Source organism: Rhipicephalus microplus, unplaced genomic scaffold (genome assembly GCF_043290135.1).
Source record: "Rhipicephalus microplus isolate Deutch F79 unplaced genomic scaffold, USDA_Rmic scaffold_20, whole genome shotgun sequence".
NCBI lineage: Eukaryota > Metazoa > Arthropoda > Arachnida > Ixodida > Ixodidae > Rhipicephalus > Rhipicephalus microplus.
Genome location: NW_027464593.1, coordinates 2574619 through 2588778, shown reverse-complemented (window position 1 = coordinate 2588778; position 14160 = coordinate 2574619). Strand labels below are relative to the sequence as shown.

Sequence of the window (14160 nt, the reverse complement as noted above, 5' to 3'; positions counted from 1 at the left end):
TTTCTTTGCACTGATAGCTTTGGAGAAATGTTCTGACGGTGGTGAGAGTAGAGCACGACTACCTCCTTGGCGCAATTGGCTAGCGCGATCGGCTGTTAACCAAAAGGTTGGAGGTTCGAGCCTTCCATGAGCGGTGTGTCGCTTTTTTTTCTTTGCACTGATATCTTTGGAGAAGTGTTCTGACCGTGGTGAGAGTGGAGCACGACTGTCTCCGTGACGCAATCTGCTAGTGCGTCGGCTGTTAAGCAAAAGGTTAGAGGTTCGATCCCTCCCGAGAGCGGTGTGTCTCTTTTTTTTCTTTGCGCTGATAGCTTTGGAGAAATGTTCTGACGGTGGAGAGAGTGGAGCGCGACTGTTTCCGTGGCAGAAGCGGCTAGCGCGATCAACTGATAACCAAAAGGTTGGAGGTTCGAGCCCTCCCGAGAGCGGTGTGTCTCTTTTTTTTTCTTTGCGCTGATAGCTTTCGAGGAATGTTCTGACGGTGGTGAGAGTAGAGAACGACTATCTTCTTGGCGCAATTGGCTAGCGCTATCGGCTGTTAACCAAAAGGTTGGAGAATCGAGCCCTCCCATGAGCGGTGTGTCACTTTTTTTTCTTTCCACTGATATCTTTTTAGAAGTGTTCTGACCGTTTTGAGAGTGGAGCACGGCTGTCTCAGTGGCGCAATTGGCTTGCGCGTTGGGCTGTTAACCAAAAGGTTAGAGGTTCGAGCCCTCCCGGGAGCAGTGTGTCTCTTTTTTTTTGCACTGATAGCTTTGGAGAAATGTGCTGACGGTGGCGGGAGTAGAGCACGGTTGTTTCCGTGGCAGAATCGGCTAGCACGATCAACTGTTAAGCAAAAGTTTGGAGGTTCGAGCCCTCCCGGGAGCAGTGTGTCGCTTTTTTTCTTTGCGCTGATAGCTTTGGAGAAACGTTCTGACGGTGGTGAGAGTGGAGCGCGGTTGGGTCCGTGGTGCAATGGCTAGCGCGATCGGCTGTTAACCAAAAGGTTGGTGGTTCGAGCCCTCCCATGAAAGGTGTGTCAATTTTTTCCTTTGCGCTGATACCTTTGAAATAATGTTCTGATGGTTGTGAGAGTGGAGCACGACTACCTCCGTGACGTCATTGGCTAGCGCGTTCGGCTGTTAACCAAAAGGTTTGAGGTTCGAGCCCTCCCGAGAGCGGTGTGTCTCTTTTTTTTCTTTGCGTTGATAGCTTTGGAGAAATGTTCTGACGGTAGTGAGAGTGGAGCACGACTGTTTCCATTGCAGATGTATAGCGCGATCAACTGTTAACTGAAAGGTTGGAGGTTGGAGCCCTCCCAGGAGCGGCGTTTCGCTTTTTTCTTTACGCTTACAGCTATGGAGAAATGTTCTGACAGTGGTGAGAGTGGAGAACGATTGTCTCCGTGGCGCAATCTGCTAGTGCGTTGGCTGTTCAGCTAAAGGTTGGAGGTTCGAGCCCTCCCAGGAGCAGTGTGTCTCTTTTTTTTTCTTTGCGCTAATAACTTTGGAGAAATGTTCTGACGATGGTGAGAGTGGAGCGCGACTGTTTTCGTGGCCGAATCGGCTTGCGCGATCAACTGTTAACCAAAAGGTTGGAGGTTCGAGCCCTCCCGAGAGCGGTGTGTCTCTTTTTTTTCTTTGCGCTGATAGCTTTGGAGAGATGTTCTGACGGTGGTGAGAGTGGAGCACGACTGTCTCCGTGGCGCAATCTGCTAGTGCGTCGGCTGTTAAGCAAAAGGTTGGAGGTTGAAGCCCTCCCGGGAGCAGTGTGTCACTTTTTTTCTCTGCACTGATAGCTTTGGAGAAACGTTCTGTTGGTGGTGAGAGTGAAGTGCGGTTGGTTCGTGGTGCAATGGCTAGCGCGATCGGCTGTTAACCAAAAGGTTGGAGGCTTGAGCCCTCCCATGAGCGGTGTGTCTCTTTTTTTCTTTGCGCAGATACCTTCGGAAAACTGTTCTGATGGTGGTGAGAGTGCAGCACGACTACCTCCGTGACGCAATTGGCTAGCGCGGTCGGCTGTTAGCCAAAAGGTTGGAGGTTCGAGCCCTCCCGAGAGCGGTATGTCTCTTTTTTTTCTTTGCACTGATAGCTTTGGAGAAATGTTCCTACGGTGGTGAGAGTAGAGCACGACTACCTCCTTGGCGCAATTGGCTAGCGCGATCGGCTGTTAACCAAAAGGTTGGAGGTTCGAGCCTTCCATGAGCGGTGTGTCGCTTTTTTTTCTTTGCACTGATATCTTTGGAGAAGTGTTCTGACCGTGGTGAGAGTGGAGCACGACTGTCTCCGTGACGCAATCTGCTAGTGCGTCGGCTGTTAAGCAAAAGGTTAGAGGTTCGAGCCCTCCCGAGAGCGGTGTGTCTCTTTTTTTTCTTTGTGCTGATAGCTTTGGAGAAATGTTCTGACGGTGGAGAGAGTGGAGCGCGACTGCTTCCGTGGCAGAAGCGGCTAGCGCGATCAACTGATAACCAAAAGGTTGGAGGTTCCAGCCCTCCCGAGAGCGGTGTGTCTCTTTTTTTTTCTTTGCGCAGATACCTTTGGAAAACTGTTCTGATGGTGGTGAGAGTGCAGCACGACTACCTCCGTGACGCAATTGGCTAGCGCGGTCGGCTGTTAGCCAAAAGGTTGGAGGTTCGAGCCCTCCCGAGAGCGGTATGTCTCTTTTTTTTCTTTGCACTGATAGCTTTGGAGAAATGTTCTGACGGTGGTGAGAGTAGAGCACGACAACCTCCTTGGCGCAATTGGCTAGCGCGATCAGCTGTTAACCAAAAGGTTGGAGGTTCGAGCCTTCCATGAGCGGTGTGTCGCTTTTTTTTCTTTCCACTGATATCTTTTGAGAAGTGTTCTGACCGTGGTGGGAGTGGAGCACGGCTGTCTCCGTGGCGCAATTGGCTTGCGCGTTGGGCTGTTAACCAAAAGGTTGGAGGTTCGAGCCCTCCCGGGAGCAGTGTGTCTCTTTTTTTTGCGCTGATAGCTTTGGAGAAATGTGCTGACGGTAGTGAGAGTGGAGCACGACTGTTTCCGTGTCAGAATCGGCTAGCGCGATCAATTGTTAACCAAAAGGTTGGAGGTTCGAGCCCTCCCGAGAGCGGTGTGTCTCTTTTTTTTCTTTGCGCTGATAGCTTTGCAGAAATGTTCTGACGGTGGCGGGAGTAGAGTACGGTTGTTTCCGTGGCAGAATCGGCTAGCACGATCAACTGTTAAGCAAAAGGTTGGAGGTTCGAGCCCTCCCGGGAGCAGTGTGTCGCTTTTTTTCTTTGAGCTGATAGCTTTGGAGAAACGTTCTGACGGTGGTGAGAGTGGAGCGCGGTTGGGTCCGTGGTGCAATGGCTAGAGCGATCGGCTGTTAACCAAAAGGTTGGAGGTTCGAGCTCTCCCATGAACGGTGTGTCGATTTTTTTCTTTGCGCTGACACCTTTGAAAAAATGTTCTGATGGTTGTGAGAGTGGAGCACGACTACCTCCGTGACGCAATTGGCTAGCGCGTTCGGCTGTTAACCAAAAGGATGGAGGTTCGAACCCTTTCGAGAGCGGTGTGTCTCTTTTTTTTTCTTTGCGCGGATAGCTTGTGAGAAATGTTCTGACGGTAGTGAGAGTGGAGCACGACTGTTTTCGTGGCAGAATCGGCTAGAGCGTTCAACTGTTAACCAAAACGTTTGAGGTTCAAGCCCTCCCGAGAGTGGTGTGTCTCCTTTTTTTCTTTGCGTTGATAGCTTTGGAGAAATGTTCTGACGGTGGTGAGAGTGGAGCACGACTGTTTTCGTTGCAAATGTATAGCGCGATCAACTGTTAACTGAAAGGTTGGAGGTTGGAGCCCTCCCAGGAGCGGCGTTTCGCTTTTTTCTTTGCGCTGACAGCTATGGAGAAATGTTCTGGCAGTGGTGAGAGTGGAGCGCGACTGTTTCCGTGGCCGAATCGGCTTGCGCGATCAACTGTTAAGCAAAAGGTTGGAGGTTCAAGCCCTCCCGGGAGCAGTGTGTCACTTTTTTTCTTTGCACTGATAGCTTTGGAGAAACGTTCTGTTGGTGGTGAGAGTGGAGTGCGGTTGGGTCCGTGGTGCAATGGCTAGCGCGATCGGCTGTTAACCAAAAGGTTGGAGGCTCGAGCCCTCCCATGGGCGGTGTGTCTCTTTTTTTCTTTGCGCAGATACCTTTGGAAAACTGTTCTGATGGTGGTGAGAGTGCAGCACGACTACCTCCGTGACGCAATTGGCTAGGGCGGTCGGCTGTTAGCCAAAAGGTTTGAGGTTCGAGTCCTCCCGAGAGCGGTATCTCTCTTTTTTTTCTTTGCCCTGATAGCTTTGGAGAAATGTTCTGACGGTGGTGAGAGTAGAGCACGACTACCTCCTTGGCGCAATTGGCTAGCGCGATCGGCTGTTAAGCAAAAGGTTGGAGGTTCGAGCCCTCCCGAGAGCGGTGTGTTTTTTTTTCTTCGCGCTGATAGCTTTGGAGGAATGTTCTGACGGTGGTGAGAGTGGAGCACGATTACCTCCGTGACGCAATTGGCTAGCGCGTTCGGCTGTTAACCAAAAGGTTGAAGGTTCGAGCCCTCCCGAGAGTGGTGTGTCTTTTTTTTCTTTGCGCTGATAGCTTTGGAGAAATGTTCTGACGGTGGTGAGAGTAGAGAACGACTATCTCCTTGGCACAATTGGCTAGCGCTATCGGCTGTTAACCAAAAGGTTGGAGGTTCGAGCCCTCCCATGAGCGGTGTGTCGCTTTTTTTTCTTTCCACTGATATCTTTGGAGAAGTGTTCTGACCGTGGTGAGAGTGGAGCACGGCTATCTCCGTGGCGCAATTGGCTTGCGCGTTGGGCTGTTAACCAAAAGGTTGGAGGTTCCAACCCTCCCATGAGCGGTGTGTCTCTTTTTTCTTTGCTCTGATACCTTTGGAAGAATGTTCTGATGGTGGTGAGAGTCGAGCACGACTACCGCCGTGACGCAATTGGCTAGCGCATTCGGCTGTTAACCAAAAGGTTGGAGGTTCGAGCTCTCCCGAGAGCGGTGTGTCTCTTTTTTTTCTTTGCGCTGATAGCTTTGGAGAAATGTTGTGACGGTGGTGGAGTGGAGCACGACTGTCTCCGTGGCGCAATCTGTTAGTGCTTCGGCTGTTAAGCAAAAGGTTGGAGGTTCGAGCCCTCCCGGGAGCAGTGTGTCTCTTTTTTTTCTTTGCGCTGATAGCTTTGGAGAAATGTTCTGACGGTGGAGAGAGTGGAGGGCGACTGTTTCCGTGGCAGAAGCGGCTAGCGCGATCAACTGTTAACGAAAAGGTTGGAGGATCGAGCCCTCCCGAGAGTGGTGTGTCTCTTTTTTTTTCTTTGCGCTGATAGCTTTGGAGAAATGTTCTGACGGTGGTGAGAGTAGAGAACGACTATCTCCTTGGCGAAATTGGCTAGCGCTATCGGCTGTTAACCAAAAGGTTGGAGGTTCGAGCCCTCCCATGAGCGGTGTGTCGCTTTTTTTTCATTCCACTGATATCTTTGGAGAAGTGTTCTGACCGTGGTGAGAGTGGAGCACGGCTGTCTCCGTGGCGCAATTGGCTTGCGCGTTGGGCTGTTAACCAAAAGGTTTGAGGTTCGAGCCCTCCCGAGAGCAATGTGTCTCTTCTTTTTCTTTGCGCTGATAGCTTGGAGAAATGTTCTGACGGTGGTGAGAGTGGAGCACGTCTGTTTCCATTGCAGATGTATAGCGCGATCAACTGTTAACTGAAAGGTTGGAGGTTGGAGCCCTCCCAGGAGCGGTGTTTCGCTTTTTTCTTTGCGCTGACAGCTATAGAGAAATGTTCTGACAGTGGTGAGAGTGGAGAACGATTGTCTCCGTGGTGCAATCTGCTAGTGCATTGGCTGTTCAGCTAAAGGTTGGAGGTTCGAGCCCTCCTAGGAGCAGTGTGTCTCTTTTTTTTCTTTGCGCTGATAACTTTGGAGAAATGTTCTGACGGTGGTAAAAGTGGAGCGCGACTGTTTCCGTGGCCCAATCGGCTTGCGCGATCAACTGTTAACCAAAAGGTTGGAGGTTCGAGCCCTCCCGAGAGCGGTGTGTCTCTTTTTTTTCTTTGCGCTGATAGCTTTGGAGAAATGTTGTGACGGTGGTGAGAGTGGAGCACGACTGTCTCCGTGGCGCAATCTGCTAGTGCGTCGGCTGTTAAGCAAAAGGTTGGAGGTTCAAGCCCTCCCGGGAGCAGCGTGTCACCTTTTTCTTTGCACTGATAGCTTTGGAGAAACGTTCTGTTGGTGGTGAGAGTGGAGTGCGGTTGGGTCCGTGGTGCAATGGCTAGCGCGATCGGCTGTTAACCAAAAGGTTGGAGGCTCGAGCCCTCCCATAAGAGGTGTGTGTCTTTTTTTCTTTGCGCAGATACCTTTGGAAAACTGTTCTGATGGTGGTGAGAGTGCAGCTCGACTACCTCCGTGACGCAATTGGCTAGCGCGGTCGGCTGTTAGCCAAAAGGTTGGAGGTTCGAGCCCTCCCGAGAGCGGTATGTCTCTTTTTTTTCTTTGCACTGATAGCTTTGAAGAAATGTTCTGACGGTGGTGAGAGTAGAGCACGACTACCTCCTTGGCGCAATTGGCTAGCGCGATCGGCTCTTAACCAAAAGGTTGGAGGTTCGAGCCTTCCATGAGCGGTGTGTCGCTTTTTTTTCTTTGCACTGACATCTTTGGAGAAGTGTTCTGACCGTGGTGAGAGTGGAGCATGACTGTCTCCGTGACGCAAGCTGCTAGTGCGTCGGCTGTTAAGCAAAAGGTTAGAGGTTCGAGCCCTCCAGAGAGCGGTGTGTCTCTTTTTTTTCCTTGCGCTGATAGCTTTGGAGAAATGTTCTGACGGTGGAGAGAGTGGAGCGCGACTGTTTCCGTGGCAGAAGCGGCTAGCGCGGTCAACTGTTAACGAAAAGGTTGGAGGTTCGAGCCCTCCCGAGAGCGGTGTGTCTCTTTTTTTCTTTGCGTTGATAGCTTTGGAGGAATGTTCTGACGATGGTGAGAGTGGAGCACGATTACCTCCGTGACGCAATTGGCTAGCGCGTTCGGCTGTTAACCAAAAGGTTGAAGGTTCGAGCCCTCCCGAGAGTGGTGTGTCTCTTTTTTTTCTTTGCGCTGATAGCTTTGGAGATATGTTCTGACGGTGGTGAGAGTAGAGAACGACTATCTCCTTGGCGCAATTGGCTTGCGCTATCGGCTGTTAACCAAAAGGTTGGAGGTTCGAGCTCTCCCATGAGCGGTGTGTCGCTTTTTTTCTTTCCACTGATATCTTTTGAGAAGTGTTCTGACCGTGGTGGGAGTGGAGCACGGCTGTCTCCGTGGCGCAATTGGCTTGCGCGTTGGGCTGTTAACCAAAAGGTTGGAGGTTCGAGCCCTCCCGGGAGCAGTGTGTCTCTTTTTTTTGCGCTGATAGCTTTGGAGAAATGTGCTGACGGTAGTGAGAGTGGAGCACGACTGTTTCCGTGTCAGAATCGGCTAGCGCGATCAATTGTTAACCAAAAGGTTGGAGGTTCGAGCCCTCCCGAGAGCGGTGTGTCTCTTTTTTTTTCTTTGCGCTGATAGCTTTGCAGAAATGTTCTGACGGTGGCGGGAGTAGAGCACGGTTGTTTCCGTGGCAGAATCGGCTAGCACGATCAACTGTTAAGCAAAAGGTTGGAGGTTCGAGACCTCCCGGGAGCAGTGTGTCGCTTTTTTTCTTTGAGCTGATAGCTTTGGAGAAACGTTCTGACGGTGGTGAGAGTGGAGCGCGGTTGGGTCCGTGGTGCAATGGCTAGAGCGATCGGCTGTTAACCAAAAGGTTGGAGGTTCGAGCTCTCCCATGAACGGTGTGTCGATTTTTTTCTTTGCGCTGACACCTTTGAAAAAATGTTCTGATGGTTGTGAGAGTGGAGCACGACTACCTCCGTGACGCAATTAGCTAGCGCGTTCGGCTGTTAACCAAAAGGATGGAGGTTCGAACCCTTTCGAGAGCGGTGTGTCTCTTTTTTTTTCTTTGCGCGGATAGCTTTGGAGAAATGTTCTGACGGTAGTGAGAGTGGAGCACGACTGTTTTCGTGGCAGAATCGGCTAGAGCGTTCAACTGTTAACCAAAACGTTTGAGGTTCAAGCCCTCCCGAGAGTGGTGTGTCTCTTTTTTTTCTTTGCGTTGATAGCTTTGGAGAAATGTTCTGACGGTGGTGAGAGTGGAGCACGACTGTTTTCGTTGCAAATGTATAGCGCGATCAACTGTTAACTGAAAGGTTGAAGGTTGGAGCCCTCCCAGGAGCGGCGTTTTGCTTTTTTCTTTGCGCTGACAGCTATGGAGAAATGTTCTGGCAGTGGTGAGAGTGGAGCGCGACTGTTTCCGTGGCCGAATCGGCTTGCGCGATCAACTGTTAAGCAAAAGGTTGGAGGTTCAAGCCCTCTCGGGAGCAGTGTGTCACTTTTTTTCTTTGCACTGATAGCTTTGGAGAAACGTTCTGTTGGTGGTGAGAGTGGAGTGCGGTTGGGTCCGTGGTGCAATGGCTAGCGCGATCGGCTGTTAACCAAAAGGTTGGAGGCTCGAGCCCTCCCATGGGCGGTGTGTCTCTTTTTTCTTTGCGCAGATACCTTTGGAAAACTGTTCTGATGGTGGTGAGAGTGCAGCACGACTACCTCCGTGACGCAATTGGCTAGCGCGGTCGGCTGTTAGCCAAAAGGTTGGAGGTTCGAGCCCTCCCGAGAGCGGTATGTCTCTTTTTTTTCTTTGCCCTGATAGCTTTGGAGAAATGTTCTGACGGTGGTGAGAGTAGAGCACGACTACCTCCTTGGCGCAATTGGCTAGCGCGATCGGCTGTTAAGCAAAAGGTTGGAGGTTCGAGCCCTCCCGAGAGCGGTGTGTTTTTTTTTCTTCGCGCTGATAGCTTTGGAGGAATGTTCTGACGGTGGTGAGAGTGGAGCACGATTACCTCCGTGACGCAATTGGCTAGCGCGTTCGGCTGTTAACCAAAAGGTTGAAGGTTCGAGCCCTCCCGAGAGTGGTGTGTCTTTTTTTTTCTTTGCGCTGATAGCTTTGGAGAAATGTTCTGACGGTGGTGAGAGTAGAGAACGACTATCTCCTTGGCACAATTGGCTAGCGCTATCGGCTGTTAACCAAAAGGTTGGAGGTTCGAGCCCTCCCATGAGCGGTGTGTCGCTTTTTTTTCTTTCCACTGATATCTTTGGAGAAGTGTTCTGACCGTGGTGAGAGTGGAGCACGGCTGTCTCCGTGGCGCAATTGGCTTGCGCGTTGGGCTGTTAACCAAAAGGTTGGAGGTTCCAACCCTCCCATGAGCGGTGTGTCTCTTTTTTCTTTGCTCTGATACCTTTGGAAGAATGTTCTGATGGTGGTGAGAGTCGAGCACGACTACCGCCGTTACGCAATTGGCTAGCGCATTCGGCTGTTAACCAAAAGGTTGGAGGTTCGAGCTCTCCCGAGAGCGGTGTGTCTCTTTTTTTTCTTTGCGCTGATAGCTTTGGAGAAATGTTGTGACGGTGGTGAGAGTGGAGCACGACTGTCTCCGTGGCGCAATCTGTTAGTGCATCGGCTGTTAAGCAAAAGGTTGGAGGTTCGAGCCCTCCCGGGAGCAGTGTGTCTCTTTTTTTTCTTTGCGCTGATAGCTTTGGAGAAATGTTCTGACGGTGGAGAGAGTGGAGGGCGACTGTTTCCGTGGCAGAAGCGGCTAGCGCGATCAACTGTTAACGAAAAGGTTGGAGGATCGAGCCCTCCCGAGAGTGGTGTGTCTCTTTTTTTTTCTTTGCGCTGATAGCTTTGGAGAAATGTTCTGACGGTGGTGAGAGTAGAGAACGACTATCTCCTTGGCGAAATTGGCTAGCGCTATCGGCTGTTAACCAAAAGGTTGGAGGTTCGAGCCCTCCCATGAGCGGTGTGTCGCTTTTTTTTCTTTCCACTGATATCTTTGGAGAAGTGTTCTGACCGTGGTGAGAGTGGAGCACGGCTGTCTCCGTGGCGCAATTGGCTTGCGCGTTGGGCAGTTAACCAAAAGGTTTGAGGTTCGAGCCCTCCCGAGAGCAATGTGTCTCTTTTTTTTCTTTGTGCTGATAGCTTTGGAGAAATGTTCTGACGGTGGTGAGAGTGGAGCACGTCTGTTTCCATTGCAGATGTATAGCGCGATCAACTGTTAACTGAAAGGTTGGAGGTTGGAGCCCTCCCAGGAGCGGTGTTTCGCTTTTTTCTTTGCGCTGACAGCTATAGAGAAATGTTCTGACAGTGGTGAGAGTGGAGAACGATTGTCTCCGTGGTGCAATCTGCTAGTGCATTGGCTGTTCAGCTAAAGGTTGGAGGTTCGAGCCCTCCTAGGAGCAGTGTGTCTCTTTTTTTTTCTTTGCGCTGATAACTTTGGAGAAAAGTTCTGACGGTGGTAAAAGTGGAGCGCGACTGTTTCCGTGGCCGAATCGGCTTGCGCGATCAACTGTTAACCAAAAGGTTGGAGGTTCGAGCCCTCCCGAGAGCGGTGTGTCTCTTTTTTTTCTTTGCGCTGATAGCTTTGGAGAAATGTTGTGACGGTGGTGAGAGTGGAGCACGACTGTCTCCGTGGCGCAATCTGCTAGTGCGTCGGCTGTTAAGCAAAAGGTTGGAGGTTCAAGCCCTCCCGGGAGCAGCGTGTCACCTTTTTCTTTGCACTGATAGCTTTGGAGAAACGTTCTGTTGGTGGTGAGAGTGGAGTGCGGTTGGGTCCGTGGTGCAATGGCTAGCGCGATCGGCTGTTAACCAAAAGGTTGGAGGCTCGAGCCCTCCCATAAGAGGTGTGTGTCTTTTTTTCTTTGCGCAGATACCTTTGGAAAACTGTTCTGATGGTGGTGAGAGTGCAGCTCGACTACCTCCGTGACGCAATTGGCTAGCGCGGTCGGCTGTTAGCCAAAAGGTTGGAGGTTCGAGCCCTCCCGAGAGCGGTATGTCTCTTTTTTTTCTTTGCACTGATAGCTTTGGAGAAATGTTCTGACTGTGGTGAGAGTAGAGCACGACAACCTCCTTGGCGCAATTGGCTAGCGCGATCGGCTCTTAACCAAAAGGTTGGAGGTTCGAGCCTTCCATGAGCGGTGTGTCGCTTTTTTTTCTTTGCACTGACATCTTTGGAGAAGTGTTCTGACCGTGGTGAGAGTGGAGCATGACTGTCTCCGTGACGCAAGCTGCTAGTGCATCGGCTGTTAAGCAAAAGGTTAGAGGTTCGAGCCCTCCAGAGAGCGGTGTGTCTCTTTTTTTTCCTTGCGCTGATAGCTTTGGAGAAATGTTCTGACGGTGGAGAGAGTGGAGCGCGACTGTTTCCGTGGCAGAAGCGGCTAGCGCGGTCAACTGTTAACGAAAAGGTTGGAGGTTCGAGCCCTCCCGAGAGCGGTGTGTCTCTTTTTTTCTTTGCGTTGATAGCTTTGGAGGAATGTTCTGACGATGGTGAGAGTGGAGCACGAATACCTCCGTGACGCAAGTGGCTAGCGCGTTCGGCTGTTAACCAAAAGGTTGAAGGTTCGAGCCCTCCCGAGAGTGGTGTGTCTCTTTTTTTTCTTTGCGCTGATAGCTTTGGAGATATGTTCTGACGGTGGTGAGAGTAGAGAACGACTATCTCCTTGGCGCAATTGGCTAGCGCTATCGGCTGTTAACCAAAAGGTTGGAGGTTCGAGCTCTCCCATGAGCGGTGTGTCGCTTTTTTTTCTTTCCACTGATATCTTTTGAGAAGTGTTCTGACCTTGGTGGGAGTGGAGCACGGCTGTCTCCGTGGCGCAATTGGCTTGCGCGTTGGGCTGTTAACCAAAAGGTTGGAGGTTCGAGCCCTCCCGGGAGCAGTGTGTCTCTTTTTTTTGCGCTGATAGCTTTGGAGAAATGTGCTGACGGTAGTGAGAGTGGAGCACGACTGTTTCCGTGTCAGAATCGGCTAGCGCGATCAATTGTTAACCAAAAGGTTGGAGGTTCGAGCCCTCCCGAGAGCGGTGTGTCTCTTTTTTTTCTTTGCGCTGATAGCTTTGCAGAAATGTTCTGACGGTGGCGGGAGTAGAGCACGGTTGTTTCCGTGGCAGAATCGGCTAGCACGATCAACTGTTAAGCAAAAGGTTGGAGGTTCGAGCCCTCCCGGGAGCAGTGTGTCGCTTTTTTTCTTTGAGCTGATAGCTTTGGAGAAACGTTCTGACGGTGGTGAGAGTGGAGCGCGGTTGGGTCCGTGGTGCAATGGCTAGAGCGATCGGCTGTTAACCAAAAGGTTGGAGGTTCGAGCTCTCCCATGAACGGTGTGTCGATTTTTTTCTTTGCGCTGACACCTTTGAAAAAATGTTCTGATGGTTGTGAGAGTGGAGCACGACTACCTCCGTGACGCAATTAGCTAGCGCGTTCGGCTGTTAACCAAAAGGATGGAGGTTCGAACCCTTTCGAGAGCGGTGTGTCTTTTTTTTTCTTTGCGCGGATATCTTTGGAGAAATGTTCTGACGGTAGTGAGAGTGGAGCACGACTGTTTTCGTGGCAGAATCGGCTAGAGCGTTCAACTGTTAACCAAAACGTTTGAGGTTCAAGCCCTCCCGAGAGTGGTGTGTCTCTTTTTTTTCTTTGCGTTGATAGCTTTGGAGAAATGTTCTGACGGTGGTGAGAGTGGAGCACGACTGTTTTCGTTGCAAATGTATAGCGCGATCAACTGTTAACTGAAAGGTTGAAGGTTGGAGCCCTCCCAGGAGCGGCGTTTCGCTTTTTTCTTTGCGCTGACAGCTATGGAGAAATGTTCTGGCAGTGGTGAGAGTGGAGCGCGACTGTTTCCGTGGCCGAATCGGCTTGCGCGATCAACTGTTAAGCAAAAGGTTGGAGGTTCAAGCCCTCCCGGGAGCAGTGTGTCACTTTTTTTCTTTGCACTGATAGCTTTGGAGAAACGTTCTGTTGGTGGTGAGAGTGGAGTGCGGTTGGGTCCGTGGTGCAATGGCTAGCGCGATCGGCTGTTAACCAAAAGGTTGGAGGCTCGAGCCCTCCCATGGGCGGTGTGTCTCTTTTTTCTTTGCGCAGATACCTTTGGAAAACTGTTCTGATGGTGGTGAGAGTGCAGCACGACTACCTCCGTGACGCAATTGGCTAGCGCGGTCGGCTGTTAGCCAAAAGGTTTGAGGTTCGAGTCCTCCCGAGAGCGGTATGTCTCTTTTTTTTCTTTGCCCTGATAGCTTTGGAGAAATGTTCTGACGGTGGTGAGAGTAGAGCACGACTACCTCCTTGGCGCAATTGGCTAGCGCGATCGGCTGTTAAGCAAAAGGTTGGAGGATCGAGCCCTCCTGAGAGCGGTGTGTTTGTTTTTCTTCGCGCTGATAGCTTTGGAGGAATGTTCTGACGGTGGTGAGAGTGGAGCACGATTACCTCCGTGACGCTATTGGCTAGCGCGTTCGGCTGTTAACCAAAAGGTTGAAGGTTCGAGCCCTCCCGAGAGTGGTGTGTCTTTTTTTTTCTTTGCGCTGATAGCTTTGGAGAAATGTTCTGACGGTGGTGAGAGTAGAGAACGACTATCTCCTTGGCACAATTGGCTAGCGCTATCGGCTGTTAACCAAAAGGTTGGAGGTTCGAGCCCTCCCATGAGCGGTGTGTCGCTTTTTTTTCTTTCCACTGATATCTTTGGAGAAGTGTTCTGACCGTGGTGAGAGTGGAGCACGGCTGTCTCCGTGGCGCAATTGGCTTGCGCGTTGGGTTGTTAACCAAAAGGTTGGAGGTTCCAACCCTCCCATGAGCGGTGTGTCTCTTTTTTCTTTGCTCTGATACCTTTGGAAGAATGTTCTGATGGTGGTGAGAGTCGAGCACGACTACCGCCATGACGGCTAGCGCCAATTGGCTAGCGCATTCGGCTGTTAACCAAAAGGTTGGAGGTTCGAGCTCTCCCGAGAGCGGTGTGTCTCTTTTTTTTCTTTGCGCTGATAGCTTTTGAGAAATGTTGTGACGGTGGTGAGAGTGGAGCACGACTGTCACCGTGGCGCAATCTGTTAGTGCATCGGCTGTTAAGCAAAAGGTTGAAGGGTCGAGCCCTCCCGGGAGCAGTGTGTCTCTTTTTTTTCTTTGCGCTGATAGCTTTGGAGAAATGTTCTGACGGTGGAGAGAGTGGAGGGCGACTGTTTCCGTGGCAGAAGCGGCTAGCGCGATCAACTGTTAACGAAAAGGTTGGAGGATCGAGCCCTCCCGAGAGTGGTGTGTCTCTTTTTTTTTTCTTTGCGCTGATAGCTTTGGAGAAATGTTCTGACGGTGGTGAGAGTA

At 51.0% G+C, this 14160-nt stretch overlaps 3 non-coding genes across 3 annotated transcripts; all 3 read left to right on the top strand.

Annotated features, from left to right (window-relative positions):
• The first annotated feature begins 2851 nt into the window (after positions 1-2851).
• On the top strand, positions 2852-2928 carry TRNAN-GUU (transfer RNA asparagine (anticodon GUU)). The gene has a single exon. It is a non-coding gene; the product is annotated as a tRNA-Asn (tRNA).
• A 4327-nt stretch (positions 2929-7255) lies between these two features.
• TRNAN-GUU (transfer RNA asparagine (anticodon GUU)) lies at positions 7256-7332 on the top strand. The gene has a single exon. It is a non-coding gene; the product is annotated as a tRNA-Asn (tRNA).
• Positions 7333-11664: 4332 nt separating this feature from the next.
• TRNAN-GUU (transfer RNA asparagine (anticodon GUU)) lies at positions 11665-11741 on the top strand. The gene has a single exon. It is a non-coding gene; the product is annotated as a tRNA-Asn (tRNA).
• Positions 11742-14160: the final 2419 nt, after the last annotated feature.